At 42.3% G+C, this 21,686-nt stretch overlaps 1 protein-coding gene across 5 annotated transcripts in view; it reads right to left on the reverse strand.

Moving 5' to 3' along the window:
• The window catches only part of LOC145339265 (contactin-4-like), a 2,278,868-nt gene that overhangs the window by 2,127,924 nt on the left and 129,258 nt on the right, over nucleotides 1-21,686 (reverse strand). Inside the window, exon 1 of one of the 5 annotated variants that reach the window (XM_080183691.1) lies at nucleotides 4,344-4,416. The exons of the other annotated variants lie outside the window; for them this stretch is intronic. The gene's annotated coding sequence lies outside the window, so the exon portion shown is untranslated. Of the gene's footprint in view, nucleotides 1-4,343; nucleotides 4,417-21,686 lie in introns of those variants that run through there. 5 annotated transcript variants of the gene reach the window in all.

Below are 21,686 nucleotides of genomic sequence, written 5' to 3' on the forward strand. Positions count from 1 at the left end.
TAGCCAAAGAAAGAGAATATTAAATTTTATAACTTGGAATGATATCATGTGAGCTACTAAGACCAAACTTGACATTGCCACCCTCAGTGAGACCTGCCTTCCTGGGGAAGTGCAGCTGGAGGCCTGTCTTCCTGGGGAGGGGAGGCTGAAGGCCTGTCTTCCTGGGGAGGGGGGGAATGGCAGCTGAAGGCCCACCTTCCTGGGGAGGGGCAGCTGGAGGCCCCCACTTCCTGGGGGGGGTGGTTGAAGGGATGCAGCTGAAGGCCCACCTTCCAGGGGAGAGGCAGCTGAAGAAGCAAACAGGGGACTACAGTTCCTGCTGGAAAGGACAGGTTGACAGTGACACTCAAGTCCACAAAATTGGTTTGATCATCTGACATAGAATATTGGACACATTTCCAAACAATTTCTGCAACTACTTCATGATGCTTTGACGGCAACTGTCTTGAGCAGGAGATCTGAAACTGATGCCTTCAAATCTGGACTGGAGTCAAGCAAGGTTGTATGATTGCCCCTATATACCTGTGGCTACGCACCTCACCTGCTCTCTGTTGCAAGTGTCAAACAGTATCTGAATGTAAAGCTTTTTAAACTCAGTTGCCTCCATGTCAAAATTAAACAGACAATCAGAGATATACCATTTGAAGATGACTGCACTTTTGTTGCCCACTCCACACCAGATTTCCATGTCATTCTCAATCTCTTCACTTCTGCATACATAAGACTTGGCCTGAACATGAATGTTGCTAAAACATAACTCACAGGACAAACTCTCTGGCCATTCATGCCCCACCACCACTGCAAGCAAGGATGGAGAATTTGGTGCTCAGCCAAATCTCCATTCACTGCAGCAGGGCCAGAGAATCCCGCTGCCATGAACTGTTGGAGAATTCCAGCCATATCCTGTCAATCAAATATTCCACTTCCCACATCTGTTGAAGGGGAAACTCTGGAATCTTTTCAGCACTTCTGATACCTTAGCAGCTATCTCACTCTCTAAAAGGCAACCACCCACCCCTCTCCCCCCAACACAGATACAGGTTGTCAACATCAGGGCTCTCCCAATGGCTCCCTTTGCCCGATCCCTGACATCTCCCCCCTCCCATCAAGACCACCTTCATGATCCAACCCAGCACACCCCCTCCTGTCAGAACCCCCCCCTCCATATAACCCCCTCATCATGGCGCCACTCAGGCACACTGGGAGTGCCCAACTGGCACCACTGGGCTCTCCACTGGCCACTGTCAGTGTGCCAAGTGGGCAATACAAAATGGACACTGCCCGATAGACACTGCTCATTCATGTGCCCGACCACTTGGGGTTTCAAAAGCCTCCAGGCCCCCTGGCGTGACCATCACGCCAGGTTTCCCCTAATGGAGTCAAGTAGTAACTTGCGCCATAACCAAAGGCTGCAGGATACCACACACTGGGGTTTGAATGGGCTATACATATTTAAATGCTACTTTAAATATGGTAATCAGACTTGTGCCCTTTCTGAGTACAATCTAGTTTCATCATTAGGAAGGGGTTGGGAGGCTCGCAAACTGCTTGATTCTGGGGAGAAAAGGATTTTTAGGCCCACACATTATTCTCTGGCATCATCGCAATCTGCAAACAGTGCAGTGAGGTTGGAGAATCGCCCCTGGGTCTGTCCAGAACACTGTACTTTTTCCTATTCTGTGACATGATTGTTAATCTCTCCTTTACTCCAACCTATCCCTATCCTTCTATTCTGCCCCACCTCATCCACCTACCTCTCCAACAATATAATTGGTTACATTTCTGTCTCTCTCCAGTTCTTTGGAAAGGTCACACAAGCTCAAAATGTTAACCCTGTTTCTCCCCCCACGTATGTTGCCAGACCTGTTGAATTTATCCAGCTTTTTCTGTTTTTATACGTGATCTGCTGCACCAGCTCAGCCTTCTATGAATTAAAGCAACAAGTGTTTATCAAGAAAGGCCTCTGCAAGTCAACAGAAAAAATGTAGACGTGTACTGCAGTGAGACCTGGACTGGACATCAGTCAGAGTGCTAGAAAAAATCCACTGGCAATGCTCCATTGCATCCTCAATGGAAGGACCAATGAATAAATGCTATTGTCCTTCATGAAGCCAGCATCACAAGCAATAAGGGACAATGTATGCAAAATCAAACATGCTAGAACTGGACACTGTTCAGTTGGACGAAAAGTATCTCCCTGCCATGGCCTATTTTCTCAATTCAAAATGATCAGAGTTCCAAGCGGACAAAGAAAATGCTTCAAAGATACTCTGAAGTTCTCCATGATGTGTGGCAGCCTTGGGTTATTAAAGACACAAAGGAACTTGCTGCCAATCATTCAAAGTAGCACCAATTTATCAATCAGGCTGCTTCATACTTTGATTGCAAACACTTTAACGACAATGCAGAATGGCAGCACAGAAAGAAAGAAAAGGAAGTGAATCCTGTACTCTAAATCCCATTACATCATGGGTCATCCTGCACCATATGCTCAAAGATTAATGGATCGAAAATCAGCCTGTTCAATCATATGAAAACCCATGGTAGAAATTTAGGACTCTGACTAGGTGTCCTCAAATTGAGGGACAGATGATGCAAGGGTTCCTTCAGAACATGTCAGTCACATTCAGCATGCTCCATCACAATTCTTGTGGCAGTATGACACTCACTGTGTGTGTAGTGTGCATATATATCTGGGTTGCAAAGTAGAATCATGAACAGATTTTCCTCAGCAACAACCAACAGATTATTGTGATGGCTGAAATACAACTGGCAGAGCAGACTGCTGCAGAATGAACACATAATGATTGATGTTCCCTTTAGATTGTTTAATTGTTCTGTGCAGCTATTTTTTGCAGCGCACAACACCTTCACAATTTTTTCATATTAATAGAAAACAAGTTTGGCGCAATAACTTCCGAGCTATTTTGCAGCTTCATGAGAACAATTGGTTAGGGATGCTGCCAGGATACTGGACATTGACCTGCATGATGCATTTCACATGGTCACGCATGAGTAGCATGTTGAGGAAGTGGAATCCCTTCGGGCAGAATTCACCAGGCAGAAAAAGCAATGTGCATAAACATCACCATCTGTAATTTCTCCTTCAAGCCACACACCACCCTGACTCGGAACAATCTCACCATTCCTTCACTACAGCTGGTCCAAAGCTTTGAAATTCCCTAACACAGCACAGTGAGTTTATCTGCAAGAGTTAGACTGCAACAGCTCAAGGTGAAGACTCACCATCACCTTCTCAATGGCAATTAAATAGGGGAAACAAACACTGGCCTTGCCAGTGATGCCTACATCATATCAAAGAATAAATGTTGTCAGTGGCATTCTGCAACATGGGGAAACTCCAAACGAATGCAAGCTTTCATGTTCATCTACCATCTTTTTTCTGACAAGGTGGAATGGAATGCAGTCCTGTCTGAGTAAAGAATCTCACTGATCTTCAGTATAAAACAGTGTGCTGCAAACTGCAATATCATCTTGGAAGCAGGCAGTTCTATAAGTTTGTCACTCTGCTCACCCTTCCAACCACTGAAAATCAGGTCCTCACCCTACTCTGATGTTGCAGTTGTGGCTTCCACAGTTGGGAGATTTCAATGATAAACTCCTTTGTGGAGCACATTTGAAACAACTACTGGTCATCACTGAGGTCCAGGTGGGGGAGCTGGTGGGTGGCGATTGGGTTGCTTAAAGTCACTGGTTAACCCGTTGTCAAGCGCAGGCCTAGAATGTTATGTGAAGCTTCCAATTTGTTAACCTGACATCAGCATTGCACGCTGATTAACGTCATGGTCTACAGGCTTCCAGCAGACATTAAATGCTGCCACACCAACCTCTTGATCATTCTAACTTCAGGTGTGCTTCCTTCAGATATATACACATGCACCATTGCTACGGGACCTTGTGGTGTCCAAGAACTGGGAGTTTGCATCCCCAATAATCCCTCATGGAATATAAATTCGCGTAGAAGAAGAATTTTTGCAATTTGCCCTCTGTCCTTTCAAAATATTTTTTGAAAAACAATCAAATATTCTTGAGATCAAGTGAAAAACAAACAAATATACTGGCGAATTAAAGAGTCTTGATCTATTGTCAAATGAAGTTAATGATCTGGACAAAATGAAGAAGTCTAAGCCAGGGTTTTTGGGAGAAGTGCACACTTGTCTTAAATTTCAAAGGAAGACATTAACATGAAATGGGTAAATTGTTTGTGCTCTGAAATATAATTTTTTCAACACTGGATAAAACCTTAACTTCAACCTAAAAAAATTAGTTCCTGAGGAAAAATAGGGTGAAAAACAATTTAACTTATGTTCTTATGTTCTTACTTCTGCAGATTAATCCTCTAGTACTGACCACCCCAGAGTGCGAGTACTCCGCTGGGCTATTTTAGCAGACCAGTTGGACTGATGAATCCTCCAGAGTGTTAATACCGTTTGTGCTTGTGACTAAGCACGGAAAAGGAGCAGCCTGTCTTCCATTTCATTTTCTGCTGAGTGATTTGTTAATACTCTCTCAATAAAAGTGGTCGGAATTCTCTTCCCACCTGCACACCTACAGAAAAAAGTGGGTTATCAGCAAAGAAGCACACTGGATTCAAATGAGATAGTCATTCAAATGATTAAACGTTCAAATATTCACTGGAATGATGAACTTCCCTCATCCAAATACTCTCTCAATTTCAATCTAAATTTCTCGGTTCTACTAATATGCAAATTTAATCCCATGAGAATTGTATTCAACATAATAGTAGCATTGTTACTATGAATCATACTAAGATTTTCTCATAGCGGATGATCAGAAATACAAACGTTTAACAGATAGTGAAGCACTTATGCTATGTTCCGATAACGCAAAGTGCAGCTGCCAAGGCACAATTTTCATGGTCCCATGGAGACAGATTGGGGGCTGGCAGTAAATAGGTGTGGGCGCAAGGGGGCTGGGGATGGTGGGGGAGAAAGAGTAGCATCAAGATTGTGCCTCTATACATTCCCACCATTGGGTAAGGTTTTCAGGGGCAGGAGATGGATTGGTTGGCCACTCCAAGGAAGCGGGCAGACAATTTAAACATAGTGCCCCAGTTAGGAGGAGTGGGCCCTTGCTACCAACTCAGAGGCAGCAACCCCACAAGCAGGATGTGGAGCTCTTGGAGCAGGAAGATCTGTGCCCTACTAAGAGGGCCACAGGAAGCAAAGGTTGCACACCCCGCCCCCCATCCCAATTTAGCAGGGTAGAATTGTCAATTAGAAGGGGGCACAGGTTCAAGGTGAGAGGGGAAGTTTAAGGGAAATGTGTGGGGGACATTTTTCATGCAGGAAGTGGTGGGTGCCTGGAACACGCTGCCAGAGGAGGTGGTGGATGGGTATATGAATAGGAAGGGAATAGAGGGATACAGTCCAAGCTGGGGCAGAAGGCTTTATAGTTTAGATAGGACATCATGATTGACATTGGTTTGGAGGGCTGAAAGGCCTGTTCTTGCACAATACTATTTTTAGTTTTTGTTCTTTGGCAGGGCATTCCACCTTCCTGCTCTGCATTATTAAACTTTACGTGTCCAAGGCTGCCTCAATGTTGAGGTGTTCTTGAGATATTGTACCCCTCATACTTGCCTCAGCAACATCCACCTCTCTCGTAGTGGGGCTGCCAAGGCTCCAGAATTGCCCGCCCTCTGATTGCTGCTGGGTACATAAAAGTGCCCTCTCCTCACAATGCGTAATGGGACCTTGACACAAAGGCAACCAACTAGGGGGTTGTGTCTATGAATATTGCAACAGTTGTTGTGCTGTAAAAAGTGTCCCAAATCTCCCAAAAAAATGTTGTACTTTATTTATATGCTGTTCATGCCCTGGGTTGACAATTCATTTTAAAATCAAAATTCTAAAACCTAACCAATGCACCCACCTGAAAATTAATGATCCAACCACTAATAAACAAACAAAAACAAAGAATTGTGAAACCATTTTCTTTGTATCATTCGTCCTGCATTAAAGTATTTACTTTCTATCTAACACGTGCAGAAAACAGAGAGCTATAATGGTCTGACAACGATTTCTTTAAATGGCCACCTTTCACAAATAAACCTAGACAATGAGTGGCTTTATTTTTTTAATTTTGAATCATTCATATGATGAATAAATGTGCTGTATTATAGTGATGAGAAGACCACTGTCATATTTAAACACTTGAACAAGACCAGGGTGATCATTAAAAACTTTGACACATTCTTGGGCAAAGCCATGGAAGATCTCTCAGCGAAAGTAAATAAAAATAGCATTCAAACATTTTTTAACAAGTATTGCAAAGGCTAATTGTTTGAAATCTGAAAAGTCAGCACTTACATTCACCAGGCAATGAATTTTAAAATGCACATCAGGTAAATAGCAAAAATTTGCAATGGTCATGTTCAGATTGTGCATTTGAACACAGATAAATGCTTTAAATTAAAGTCACCATACTGCAATTTTTTTACAACAAGTAAAGTGAGATAATTAGCGTGGCAGAAACTCTGTTGACAATGGAGCTGATCAGCAATGGACAGAAGGGTTTGGTCAAGGAGAAGTTGAACAATCCAACATTTGGCACAGCAATCATGCAACTGAAAAACCATAAGTAGACATTTTTTGAGATGGATGTCTTACATGTGAACCAACTTATGTTCTTGTCATGGTAGTCCATTGTTCTACTGTTGCTAACTTTCAGCACTTATATTACCCATCATTGTTGCCACTCTGGGCCTTCCTTTGATGACAACCGTTAAGATGTTTCCCGTCATGTCATTGTTTTCCAAGGTATTTGTCACAAGTGCTCAGGATTGATAGGCAGCACAGCACTGAATGCCCTTTTGTCCAAAGTGATTCAGTCACTGGAATAGTCCAAGAATCAGACCAATCTTAGACTTTCCATCCTGATTAATTGGGGAGAAAAAATGGCCCAGATTTGGTGACCTTGATAGCGCCGATGCCTCTTGATGGTTAAAATGGCAAAGGAACTTCTAGTGTGCTGACATGCTTGCCCTTGCATCAAAAATGGAAGATGCATTGCAAATCAATGTGCTTTTCCTGACCATCCACTGATGGTTCCATTAAACCGATCTGTAAAATGACAGAGACCTGTTCATTGAGAATTTGTACAGGTTATCCAGAAGCTATGAGGAGAGGACGGAGAAACTTGGTTTGTTCTCACTGGAATGACGGAGGGTGTGGGACACCCTGATAGAAGTCCACAAGATTATGAGGGGCATGCACAGAGTGGATAGTCAGAAGCTTTTGCACAGAGTGGTAGAGTCAATTACTAGGGGACATAGGTTTAAGGTGTGAGGGGCAAGGTTTAAAGGAGATGTACAAGGCAAGTTTTTTTTTACACAGAGGGTGGTGGGTGCCTGGAACTTGCTGTTGGGGGAGGTAGTGGAAGCAGATATGATAGTGACTCTTAAAGGGCGTCTGGACAAATACATGAATAGGATGGGAATAGAGGGTATGGTCTACAGAAGGCCAGGGGATTTTAGTTCAGATGGGCAGCATAGCCAGTGTAGGCTTGAAGGGCCGAAGGACCTGGTCCTGTGCTGTAATTTTCTTTGTTCTAAGTAACACTGGATTTAATTCAATGCCAGCTAATATTAGTTCTAATTGAAATACACAGATCAGCCATTACAGCACATGGAAATTATGCTGAAGTCTAAACATTAAGAATCTTGATCTGACAAATCAAACTCTGTACTCCCTCTTAAATAAAAGCTTTACTGCATAGTTTTTTTTTAATGCAAACCTCTAAGTGCAATATTTTTAAGATGTCAAAAAATAGAATAAATCCATGTTTAGAAGATTCAAAAAAAAAATTCCCAGCCTTTTTTTCACTTCCAATCACGGCTGAAATAATCATACCTCTCTTCTTCTGTACGTGTGTTGGGTAGGAGGGGACCAAGCAATGTTATGCTTTATCCTGATCATCAAAGGAGTACAACCATAATGAATTATAAAGTAATAAATGAGGTAGTGTTCCAGTGAATTTTCAACAGTCAAATTGCAAACTATTTCTTTCCAATGTCCAAAACGCACAAAATTGATTAAAAATAAAGAACAGTGATTAATCTCTAATTTGAGTATAGCATCCTACTTAGGCATAATCCCTTTTAACCTTTTCCCACAATGACAATAGTTTTGCTGCTTTTAGAAGCTTTGCTAATGCCTTCTGAAATGGCACCATATTATAGTTTAGAATCACTGTAATGTTCTAAACAAAATCATGGCATTTACAATTTGCTTTTCAAACAAAAATAGCTGCAAATTCAGAGGACAAGAATCTGTACAAACAGGATAGCTTCACTAAGTAAATATTAGTGGCTCTGTAATTTTTTTTAAACGCAAAATACTGCCTTGCCGACACTTCCTATGTGGCCACATAAAGCTTATTTGTGAAGTATAACTTCTGGTATTCACCTGCTTGTAGTTTGTCCTCAGTGAATTCACTGAGATGTTTAATTGAAGGAGATAAACACTGCTCTGTTCGCTTCATCGAGTTTGGAGTTATTAGCTGCCTTTTTTTAGAAGAAGCATGAGGAGTAGTGACATAATTACACGACTATACACAAGTTATTGACATGTATACCAGCAATGGGGCTCACGTAATCCTTTAACAGTGTGTGAACCTTTGTGTTAATTGTTCATGGGATATGGGCATTGCTCGGTAAGCCAGCAATTATTTCCTGTCCCCGATTGCCAGTGAGAAGGTGGTGGTGAACTGTCTTCTTGAACCACTGAAGTCCATGTCATGTAGGAAAACCCACCATGCTGTTAGGAAGAGAGTTCCAGGATTTTGACCTAGCAACAGTGAAGAGATGGCAATATGGTTCTAAGCCATGATGGGAGGTGGCTTGGAAGGGAACTTGCAAGTGATGGTCTTTCCATGCATCTGCTGCCCTCATCCTTCTAGGTACATGAGGCCACTTGGTCGATGCTGTCAAAAGGAGCCTTAATAGGTTACTGCATTGCATCTTGTAGGTAATGATAGAGTGGGCATAGTCATTGGATTAGTAATCCATGACAAATGATGAAATACAAATTAAATGAAAATCTAGAAAGTCCAATGATGACCATGAAACCATTTGATAACTATCATAAAAATCCATCTGGTTCACTAATGGAAATCTGTCATCCTTACCTGGTCAGATCCACAGTAATGTGGTTGATTCTTAACTGTGCTCTAAAATGACCTAGTACCCACTCAATTTATAGGCAGTTAGGTATGGGTAGCAAATACTGGCCAAGCCAGCAACACCCACATCCCATGAATGAATTTTAAAACATGGTATACACTGCTGCCTGTGCAGCAGGTGAGGAAGTGAATATTGAAGGTGGTGCATGGGATGCCAATCAAGTAGTTGCCCTGGACAGTTCTTGAGTGTTGTTGGAATTGCACTCATTCAGATAAGAGTATCCCATCACACTCCTGACTTGTGTCTTACAGGTGGTGGACAGGCTTTGCAGAGTCAGTAAGTTAGGTTCCACAGGATTCCCAGACTCTGCTCTTGTAGCCACACTATTTGTTATTTAGATTCTGGTCAATGGTCACCACTAAGATGTTTATTAGTGGGGAATTCAAATGCCATTGAATGTCATGGGGAGACGATTAGATTCTCTCCTGTTGGAGATGGCTATTGACTGACATTGCTAGAGTATTGTGTGCATTTCTGATAGCACACTACAGAAAGGATGTGACTGCATGAGAAACAGTAGAGGATATTGCCTGGGCTGGAGCATTTCAGCTAAAAAGAGAGGCTGGTTAGGCTGGAGTTGTTTCCTTAGAACAGAGAAAGCTAAGGGGGGAGTGAATGAGGTATACAAATTTGTGAGGGACATAGATGGGAAGAAACTTTCCTCCTTAGTAGAAGGGTCAGGGGGTGTAGATTTAAGACCAAGAGAGGAAATTTAGAAAAAACTTCTCAGGGGGTGGTGGGAATCTGGAACTCTGTTTGAAAGGGTGGTAGAGGTGGGAACTCTCACATTTAAGTAATTAGTTGAGCACTTGAAACACCATAGCATTCAAGGACATGGATTAAGTGCTGGAAAATGGGATTAGAATAGGTAGGTGTTTGATGGCCAGTGCAGACACGATGGGCCAACAGGCCCCTTTCTGTGCTGTAAAGCTCTATGTCACTTGTGTGACATGAGTGTTATCTGCCACTCATCCTGAACATTGTGACCATTTTGCAGCAAGACCTGCACAGACTTTTTCAAATTCTGAGGAGTCACAAACAATGCTGAACATTGTGCAATTGGAGAGAGATCATTGATGACATAGCTGAAACTTAACCTAAAATGCTTGTATTGACCTCACATGATTCATAAATAACAGTTATCCAAATGGATTGTGCACTAATCATATAGCTTGCACCATTCATCTGCCATTGCCAAGCTGAGCCCATCACAAGGTGGTGAACTACTTACCTCATACAAATAATTCACACTTTCTTTTCAATAAATGCATCAATTAGAACAAAGAACAGTACAGCACAGGAACAGGCCCTTCAAGCATGTGCCAATCATGATGCCCTAACTAAAAATAAATGTTGAATTCATGGTAGCTATTAAAATACCATATCAGAAAACAAGTAAATCTACTCAATAATCTGGTTTTTGTTTTTGTATTCTAAAAATATAATGAACACATATAAACGTTAACATACTGAGACAAATTGAGGTTGTAGGAAGGAAATTTTAGGTTGGTACTAGGTCTTCAGTTAAATTAAGTACACAAAATAAGTATAGACCAGAGTGATTTCCCTCAGTACCACTGCTGTTTCCTTCTTTCACCAAGAAATACAGGCAAGTGGTTAATGATTCAATAAAAAGGAAGTCAGAAACCCTAATTCCATTAAATCCCAAAGATTCAATTGAAATTATGTTCATCCCAAGGCACTAGAGGCAATTTCTCAGACAGCATTTTGAATTTTCAGCGAGGAATAAAATGATTCATTGATAGGTACTGCAATGGTGATATAGCTTTGGAAAGTCCCTTGCTCAGTTCAACACATAATTAGGAAAAATACAAAGGGTGACGTAGAGTGTGCAAAGAGGTTGCATTATGTCAGCCTGAATGTTGACTTGATTCTCTCTCATTTGGAAACAAGACATCCAAATTGGACTATGAAGTCTTTTGCAAATTCCAAATGCAGTAATTACAAATACAGTCCTCTTCTAAAGAAAACACTGTGGGCCAAATTTTACCATTGAGTTGCGCCCGTTTTCAGGTGCAAAAACTTTAGGTAAAGTTGGGTGTCAGGTGAATAGTGCAATCCCTACCCATGTCCACGCCAATTCCCCCTTTACCAAGGCCCAAAAATGGGTGTGATCAGGGCCGCGCCATAAATGGGCGCCACGTCAAGTTAAATGTATTTGTATGCATTTAAATTGACTGAATGGGCTGAATGCCCAAACTTACCTGCATTTCTCCCTTTATCATCACGATCGCCCGTCCAAATTTGGCATGAAATAGACATGCTCTGCAAAGGTCTGTTTTGGGCGCTCCAGCTTCTAAAGCGGTAAGTTCAGAGTTTCCAGTGGTTCTCTAACTCAGGTCGGTGGTGGGGGGATGGAATGGGGGAGAGGTGGGCCAAATTATTCTCTGATGGGAGGAGAAGCAGAGGGACCTCGGGGTCCTTGTGCATGAGTCGCAAAAACCCAGCCTGCAGGTGCAGCAGGTGGTCAGGAAGGCGAATGGGATGCTGGCCTTCATAGCGAGGGGGATTGAATATAAAAGTAGGGAGGTCTTGCTGCAGCTGTATAGGGCATTGGTGAGGCCGCAGCTGGAGTACTGTGTGCAGTTTTGGGCGCCACACCTGCGCAAGGATATTTTGGCCTTGGAGGGAGTGCAGAGGAGGTTTACTAGGCTGATACCGGAGTTGAGGGGGTTGAGCTATGAGGAGAGGCTGAATAAACTAGGCTTGTACTCGTTAGAGTTTAGAAGAATGAGGGGAGATCTCATTGAGACGTATAAGATGATGAATGGGATGGATAGGATAGAGGTGGAAAGACTCTTCCCGCTCAAAAAAGACAGTAGGACTAGGGGGCACAGCCTCAAGATAAAGGGGGGGCGGTTCAGAACGGAGTTGAGGAGGAACTTCTTCACTCAAAGGGTGGTGAATCTCTGGAATTCTCTGCCCGTTGAAGTGGTGGAGGCTACCTCGCTAAATATTTTTAAGAAGCGGGTTGATGGGTTTTTGATAAGAGAGGGGATTAAGGGTTATGGGGAGAGGGCGGGAAAGTGGAACTGAGCCACGACAGATCAGCCATGATCTTATTGAATGGCGGGGCAGGCTCGAAGGGCCAGATGGCCTACTCCTGCTCCTATTTCTTATGTTCTTATGTTCTTATGTTCTTATGAAAGCCAGATCGTTCTCTGCGGGGGTGGGGAGGAGGCCAGATTGTTCTCTGGTGGTTGGGGGTAGGAAGGAGGAGGCCTGATCATTCTCTGGTGGTGGAGGTGGAGGAAGGAGGCCTAATCATTCTCTGGTGTGGTGGGAGGAGGGGGGGACGCCAGATCATTCTCTGGTGGAGATGGGGAAGAAGGTGGGCCAGGCCGTTCTCTGGTGGGGGGGTGGGGGGGAGGTCCACTGCCACTCTGCGGGAGATCGGTGGGGGGGAAGGGGGCCATGATCAGTCTGCATAGTGGGAGGGGGGTGGGTGGATAAGGGGGACAGTTATGTTGTGGGTGGGGTGATATCTGTGGAGGTCATTGCCCCCGGGCCGCTTTATTTGTTTTTTGCGGCCCGGGAGCAATGTGGCAGGGGAGTATTTTTCAAAACTTCTTTTACTGCGCATGCGCAGAGCTGCAACACTTCAGGTGCTATAAACCCCACCTATAGCATGATTCAGACTTGCGACTTCTTCTTTAGGCTGAGCGAGTGTGGGGGCTCCTGAGAACAGGTTTCCAAGTCAGATCTGAATCCCCCCCAGATTCAGCACAGAGTCAAAATGGCAAAATAGGGCCTGTGTGTTTGTTCTGTAAGGAGGTTTCAAATACTGGTTTCTGCATATCCTTGCTTAACACATACTTGAAGTGTGTGAAGGAAGGAACTTTACAATCATTCGGAACAGTTTCAGACTTGGAGATGGGAGTTGATGCTATTTGTGTGAGATAGGGTCTGAATTTGTCCTATGGAAACACTGTTTGCTCTTGCCTCTGTTTTTTAGCAAAGTATTGCAAACTCAATATCCATTAGTCACACAGCTCCTTTTTTCAACAAAGACAGTTTGTTGCCTGAGTCAAAGTTTCTTAAAATATTTCAAAGCTTATAAAAGATTTTGAATATGTTCAAAGGTATTTAAAATTGTGGTAAAACACTTTGAACTCAATGACATGACTTCAGTTTCTGCCCTCATTAGGGACAATGGTATTCATTAGGAATGCACCTTACTGTTCACCCTTGCTGATCCTTTTGCCTCTGGACCTCCCTGCAGCCGGAAGTTGAAATTCTCACTGCAACCAATGAACTCGCCGTTCTCAGCACAGTGAGCGACTAATACCTTGTTGCTGACCATTAAAATCCGGTGAATGTGTGAGCTGTACTGATGAATGGTATATAAGCTATTCACCAATTAATCAGATCCGAGGGCTGTTGAGTTCAATGCACATCACAATCTGTCTTTCTTTTTGACACTTCTCTATCAACCGTACACCCAGCATATACTCCATGCATCAGATTTGAATTGAGCCAGAAGGGAGCATCCATTTAAAATCAACTCTTCATAACTTGCTGTCTGAATGACTAAATTCTGTTGCTGACATTCTGCAGTGGTACAAAGCCACAAGGGATTGGCGTGAGGCCAGCAATGATGATTAACGATCGAATCTACCAAGGGTTTGTCATGTTCAGTGGTAATGAAGAAATCTTTCTAGCTGTTCCTTCATGTTTTTTTAAATCAGCCTTTTCGCTTATCTTTATAGGAAGGTGAGCTGAATCATACCAGCAGCATTAGTAGCAATCAGCTGAAAGAACATTGGCTTCTGGGATGGGGAAGAAACCTCAGCACATGATGAGTTACCTAACTGAAATACAAAAGAATTGACAACTTCTAAGTTAAATTCAGTTTCTTGATATACTCGCCTCCGGTTGAATCATAGAAGTTTCAGCTCTTTTTTTGGTAATGCAGTAATATATAACAAAGTGTTAGGCAATTAAGTTATTCAAAGCCAAATATCATTTGAGAGGGGGCCCAACAAATAGGCAAGCAAGTGTGCATGGGGAGCCAAGCTGCGATTTTCCCAATTTCAAAACAAACTGCCTTTTCTTTATACACGGGATAAAAGGTGAAGGGAATGGAAAACTGAAAAGAGACACCAGTCGCCGGTTCTTTTCTGAAGGTGAGATGTGTATTTAGTATGGAGCAGAAACAGTGTTACTTTCCAATTAACTATACAATACTCAAGCCTCCCACCCGCTGACACTGTCTACACTCCCCGCTGCCTCGGAAAAGCAGACGGCATGATTAAGCACCCCACGCGTCCTGGACAAACTCTCTTCCACCTTCTTCCCTTGGGAAAAATATACAGAAGTCTGAGAATGCGTCCTGAAAGACTTGAGAACAGTTTCTTCCCTGCTGCCTTCAGATTTTTGAATAGATTTACCTCGCATTAAGTTAATCTTTCTCTACATCCTCGCCATGACTGTAACACCACATTCTGCACTCTCTCCTTCTTGTCTCTATGAACGGAATGCTTTGTCTGTACAGCTTGCAAGAAACAATACTTTTCACTGTGTACTTATAATAAGTCCAATCAAAATTTGTGAATACTTGAAGCAGATATCATTTGCTTGAAGTCAAAAATGTCTACCCCAGCACTAATTTTGATGAGCTCAAAAAACATGAATGTTTTTGCACCACAACAAATGCTACAGGAAGGTATCATTTTGTCATGCACCAAGAAACGCTCTTAGAAAGGTATATCAGACTAGTAAGAGCCAGAAAGTGTTAACCTGGAATCTTATTTAAAATTGAATTGGATAAGTAGAGATAGAGGATGCATTTAATCTTGAAAAAGATCAATACAAGACTGTTGTGCGGAAATTCTTCTTAACACAAGCAAACAGCATATGCAACAGACTTCCAAAAGCAGAGCAAACATTTCAGAATTGCTTAAGGACATTGGGTTAATATCTGACATTGTTTCTACACACCAGTCACCTGCTGTCCTTTCTTACTTCATCCCCCATACATCAACATTCCAACTGAAAACAAGGGTTCATTACCAGCACCCAACTCAAAAGTTAGATCGCCAATTCATGATGAGTATTTTTATTTTATTTCAACAACCCTATCAACATGAAAAATGTGGTTAAATTGTACATTCTGTGAAATACTATCTTCCATGTAATATGATTTTCTGCAATTGAAAATGTTGACTTCTTATTTAGCTTCTCAGCTTAGCTTTTAATCAAACTGTTTTAAAGAATACTTAAGATAACATTTGGAAAGTCCATGCTGCCAAATTATAAATTGTCAGGGTGTTTTTGTCACTGATTTTACAGAAGTTGGCTTTAATCTTACCTTAAACCTCCTTTTGAATTTTCAGAACTAATCCATTTTTTAAATGCTTGTTCATTATTGATTTGCCTCATTACATATCACAACTATTCAAAGATCCTGAAATTATGGACAGAGTTGTATACAAATAGAAGCAGAAGTAGGTCATCTGACTCATCCAGCCTGTTCCACCACCCAATAAAATCATAGCTGCTTTGTTTGTATTTCAAGTTCCATATTCTCATCTATCCCCACTAACCTTTGATTTCCTCGCCTAACAAGAACCTGTCTACCCCTGCCTTAAAAATACCCAGAGACCACAGGTACAATCGCACCAGCTCGCTGTGCTGGTCAATCTGCAAAGCGAGCCCGGAAGATAACGTGCAAGGCCAAATATTTGATTTGCGCCCAGCGTGAATCAGATTGCTATCTTCCCAGCCCTGTTTTGCAGGTGAGAATGGCTATGCATCCAGAAAGGGCACAAAGCTTATTCACATAGTATTGACTATATTTAAATGTAGTTACTGCATTTGGCATGGTAGCACTCATCTGGCACCCTGGCAATGCCCACCACCATAAGTGTGCTGAACTAGTGCCAAGGAGGTGTGGCCTAAGTGGGATGGGCCGGAATAGGAGGATCTATGACAGGTGGAGGGGTGGTTAGCACAGTAACGGGGGGCTTATGCAAGGGGAAGGTCTGCAAGGGAGGCAGTCAGCAAGGGGGGAGCTCTGCATGGTGGGGTGGTCGGCAAGAGAGGAGCTCTGCAAGGGGTGGAGTGGTCAGTAAGGGGGAACTGTGCAAAGAGGAGGGAGCTTACAGGGAAGGGCAGTATGTACAGGGGAGGCCACGCAGAGATGGGCTGCAGAAGGGGTTTTAACGCAGGGATCATGTCGGGAATCTGCCAGGGGCCTCATCAGGAGGGTTCTGATGCCCCGATGCCGGCAACCCATGTTGGTGTGGGGATAGCAAGGCCACCAATGATGTGAGGGGGGAGGGCTGGGGGCACAAAGTTCCCAGCTGTCAAAAAAATGAGACTGCCCAATTTGCCCAAAAGACCAGCATGGAAGAGAACCATTTTCATGCTGTTATGACATTTAGCATTTATTTGGGAAAATTCCACTGCCAACTCCATTGCCTTCTGAGGCAGAGTTCCAAAGTTACACAACCCTCAGAGGAAAAAGAATTCTCCTCATATCTGTTCTCTAAGTGTTATCACTAAGTTTAAAACTGTGCCCCCTAATTCTGGATGCACCCACAAGAGGAAAGATCCTTTCCATGTCCACGTCAAGACCATTCAGTATCATATACTTCAATCAAGTCACCCCTCACTTTTCCAAACTTCAGCAGAAACAAGCCCAAACTATCTCCATAAGACAACCCACTCATTCAGGCATCAATCGAACAAACCTATACTGAGCTTCCTCTGATGCATTTACATTAGGAACCAAAACTACAGAGTATTTGAGATGTGGTCTCACCAAAGCCCAATATAACTGAAGCATGACAATTTTACCTTTCTGTTCAATTCCTCCTGTTATAAAGGATAGCATTCAATAAGCCTTCTTGATTGCATACTGCACCTGCTCACTACCTTTTTGTGATTTGTGCACAAAAACGATTTGATCCCTCTGCTTCTCAGAATTCGACAGTTGTTTTCCATTAAGGTAAATCTGTTTTTTTATTCTTCCTGACAAGGTGAACAATTTCACATTTTTCCACATTGTACTCCATCTGCTAGGTTTTTGTCCACTCACTCACTCAACCAATCTATGTCCATCTGTAAACTCCACAGTCCTTCACAACACACTTTCCTATCTATCTTTGTGGGACTTCACTTGCCAATGAGACACAGACCCATTTATGCAAGTATATAATGTTCAACAGAAATGCATAGTTCTGTCTTTTGCATAATTATATGGAATGTCAAATCCCTCTGTGAATATCCACACAATTATGTAAAAAAGGATAATAATGAGTTAAATTTATTTAGTATTTTCTGTGGTTGGCTTTGTTTGTGCAACTAATCATATTACTTTATGACAGCTGAAGTTATGGACAGAAATTTCAAAAGCTGTCATTGTCAATTAGTAGCAACATAATGTAATGTGATCTAACTCAAGATACTGTTCACTTTTATTCTGCTGTGAGGTTCTTGGGACTTGTAGCAGCCAGCGACAGCTCAATCAAAATGCATGAGAAAACGTGGCTCTGTCGTAAGGGAATTTTTTGTATTCTCATTTGCAGAGAATGAGTTAAATCCTGAAGTTTCTACAACATTTTGTCTCCCATGACATTGACAGATACTCCTGCATCTGTGAGAGCATCTATATGTGAGGAGCCACTGGTCACTGTCACATATGGCCGGTTGCTGCATTTGGAAGAAAGCACAAAAGTTTGTTCAGGGTCATCTTTCCGTACTCTGGCTGCATTCACTTGCTCTTTTACTGTGACACACATATCTAGTACCTTTCCATTGCTGGTTGATTCTGCTGATGAATGACAAACACCAGTAATGTGGTAGGGTTTTCCATAAGTTTTGCACCATTTATTGGTAGCAGGACTTTCTATCCAGTGTGAGTAAATACCACCAGAGTGAAAACATTGTTTGGACATGTCACACTCTGTCAAATGGCTTTTGTTTTGCTGGCCCAGGAGTGGTGGACAGTCTTCAAATGAGTTGAGCTTTGAATTTGGTGTTGGCCATCTCAACATTCATAACTCAGGACTCTTGAGTGATTATGCTCTGAGAGTTTTTTGTATTTCTCCAGTGTTTTCCAGCATAGTTGGCTGGAGAGACCCTTTGATTATTTGTGTTTTTATTTCCCTTTCAATCTGGTCATTTTTGCCAAATTTGCATTTGGCTACTAGTTGTTATTTTGCATCATCCTCGGTGCTAAAGTAAATTTCTTGGGACTTAAAATAGCCAGCGTCAGCTCAGAATTCAATGTGCTTGAGCAAAGCTAGCTCCCTGTTATTACAACAGCTCCTCCATACTCTCTGCTCCTGTCTGGAGATTTCTTCTCCTGGTAAAATTCTGTATGGCAGCTTCAAATGAACAATTTTACAACATTGCATCCACTATCTGGAATATTCTTGAGAACAATTGTGTAGCCATGGTTTTGTCTAATCATCTGAAGTTATGGTATCTGACTATAACAACCCCCGAGGATATCTTAGCATATGTAGACAGTGCTGCAGTGAAATTTTGACTTTGTTGGTAGCACTCTTCTCAGTCAACAGTACTTGGACTCAAACCCCATTTCAGAACTTGAACTCACAAGCTGGATTTTCCTTTATTTGGTGAGAAATTTGCCAACATTGGCAAGAACACTAAAGGCACATTTGAAACATTTTTAAATGTGACTGGTGTATTAATTTATTGAGAAACTAATCAACATACCTCACTATAACTTGAGAATTGAGGAAATTGCTTTACATATTTCTTCAAAAGCAAAGTTCAGCAATTAAAAATCAGGTTTCAGAGAAGTGGTAGAAAACCATTCACTTTTGTAATAAGCCTATTTTTAGCACTAGGCAGCACCAGTAAATACTTAAAGGTATATGAAGGAAGTTTTTAACAAAATTTTAAAAATACTCACATTTTAAAGCACTGCCCAGTTGTTGTGGTTCATGGCAGATTGTGATCAACAATATGTAAGTTTAAGTAGAAACTTAGGGGACGTATAACTATTCAAAATGGGTAAAGTTTGCACTGGAAATCTGCAAGTGTGCTCAAAGTGCAAACATTCCCCAGAACATAAATTGAAATTTTATCCATCTAATCATGGCTACGCAATTGTTCCCAAGGATATTCCAGATGGCATTGTTGTAAGGTATCAGTTTTTGCTGAAAACATTAAATCACCTGGCTTTTCAGGTGGATATCTCTTTTAATCCTTTCAACAAGTTTTTTATACATCTATACAATAGAATTCCTACAGTGCAGAAGGAAGCCATTCAACCCAACAAGCCTGCACCAACAATAATACCCCCCAGGCTATATCCTCATAACCCCACACATTTACTGTGCTAATCCCCCTGACCCTAAGGGGAAATTTAGTATGGCCAATAAATCTAACCTGCATATCTTTGGACTGTGGGAGGAAACTGGAGCACTCAGCGGAAGCCCACGCAGTCCTGGGGAGAATGTGCAAACTCCACACAGACAGTTGCCCAAGGATGGAATTGAATTGAGTTCCTTGGCACTGTGAGACAACAGTGTTAACCACTGTTCCACCATGCAATGCAATAGAACATCTGAAAGTGCTTCATAGGAGCATTATAAACAAAGTATGACATTGACCTATGTATGGAAATATATGGTCAATGCCAAGAGGAAGAGATTTTAAGGAATGTCTTAAATGAGGAAAATAAGGAAGAGAGGTGAAGAGATGTAGGTGAGGATTTCTAGAGATTGGGCCTAGGCAACCGAAAGAATGGCATCAATGGAGGAGAAATTATAATTGAGAATGCACAAGAGGTCAGATATACAGCAAGTTCACAGAACAATTGAAAACAAGGATGAGAATTTTAAGATTAAGATTAAGATGTTACTTGACCAGGGGCCAATATAGGTCTGTGAGCACTGGTATGAGAGAAGAACAGGACTTCTGTGAATTAAGGCATGGGAGACAGAATTTTCAATGACCTCAATTTTATAGAGCATAGAATGTGGTGTCCAGCCAGGAGTAAAGTCACCCTAGCCCCAGATGACTTAAGGCTGTTCTTTCCTTTGAGAGCAAGAGCTGACTGGTGGTGATTTTAAACTGAGAATCATCACACCTCAGGCAAGGGGCAAAGTTGAGAAGGTGGGCCTTCATGAATAACCTCAGCTGTACGGGAATCAAACAAATATTTTAAACGCAGAATTAGACAGATTCTTGACTAACAAGGGGGAGGATGCAAGTTCTTAAGGTGGGCAGGAATGGAGAGTTGAGATTACAGTCAGGTCAGCTATGATCTTATTGAATGGCTCAAAGGACCAAGTGGCCTACTCCTCCTCCTAATTTGTATGTTCATATGTGCAGTTGGAAATTGTTTCAGGATTAAATGTTACAGAAATGTTGTGAACAATTTGGCTTAATCTCAGATTGTTGCCAGGAACAGGCATGGATTCACCAGCAAGGGAATGAAGTTTGGAACTTAAAACAATGGCTTCAACCTTCCCAATATTTGAATTGGAGGAAATGTCTGCTTACCCAATAGTGGATGTCAGATAAGTGGTGTAATAATTTAGTAGCATTAGAGTAATGTTATAATTCAAATCAGAAACTCCAAAGTGTTTTATGAAGCCCACCTAGATCATAAATTATGCACATTGAATTTGACAAGGATAAGAACATAAGAACATAAGAACATAAGAACATAAGAAATAGGAGCAGGAGTAGGCCATCTGGCCCTTCGAGCCTGCCCCGCCATTCAATAAGATCATGGCTGATCTGTCGTGGCTCAGTTCCACTTTCTGGCCCTCTCCCCATAACCCTTAATCCCCTCTCTTATCAAAAACCCATCAACCCGCTTCTTGAAAATATTTAGCGAGGCAGCCTCCACCACTTCAACGGGTAGAGAATTCCAGAGATTCACCACCCTTTGAGTGAAGAAGTTCCTCCTCAACTCCGTTCTAAAACACTCCCCCTTTATCTTGAGGCTGTGCCCCCTAGTCCTACTGTCTTTTTTGAGCAGGAAGAGTCTCTCCACCTCTATCCTATCCATCCCATTCATCATCTTATACGTCTCAATGAGATCTCCCCTCATTCTTCTAAACTCCAACGAGTACAAGCCTAGTTTATTCAGCCTCTCCTCATAGCTCAGCCCCCTCAACTCCGGTATCAGCCTAGTAAACCTCCTCTGCACTCCCTCCAAGGCCAAAATATCTTTGCGCAGGTGCGGCGCCCAAAACTGCACACAGTACTCCAGCTGCGGCCTCACCAATGCCCTATACAGCTGCAGCAAGACCTCCCTACTTTTATATTCAATAAGAACATAAGAACATAAGAAATAGGAGCAGGAGTAGGCCATCTGGCCCTTCGAGCCTGCCCCGCCATTCAATAAGATCATGGCTGATCTGTCGTGGCTCAGCTCCACTTTCCCGCCCTCTCCCCATAACCCTTAATCCCCTCTCTTATCAAAAACCCATCAACCCGCTTCTTAAAA

Source organism: Carcharhinus amblyrhynchos, chromosome 3 (assembly GCF_965287045.1).
Source record: "Carcharhinus amblyrhynchos chromosome 3, sCarAmb.v2.hapA, whole genome shotgun sequence".
In the NCBI taxonomy this organism is placed as follows: domain Eukaryota; kingdom Metazoa; phylum Chordata; class Chondrichthyes; order Carcharhiniformes; family Carcharhinidae; genus Carcharhinus; species Carcharhinus amblyrhynchos.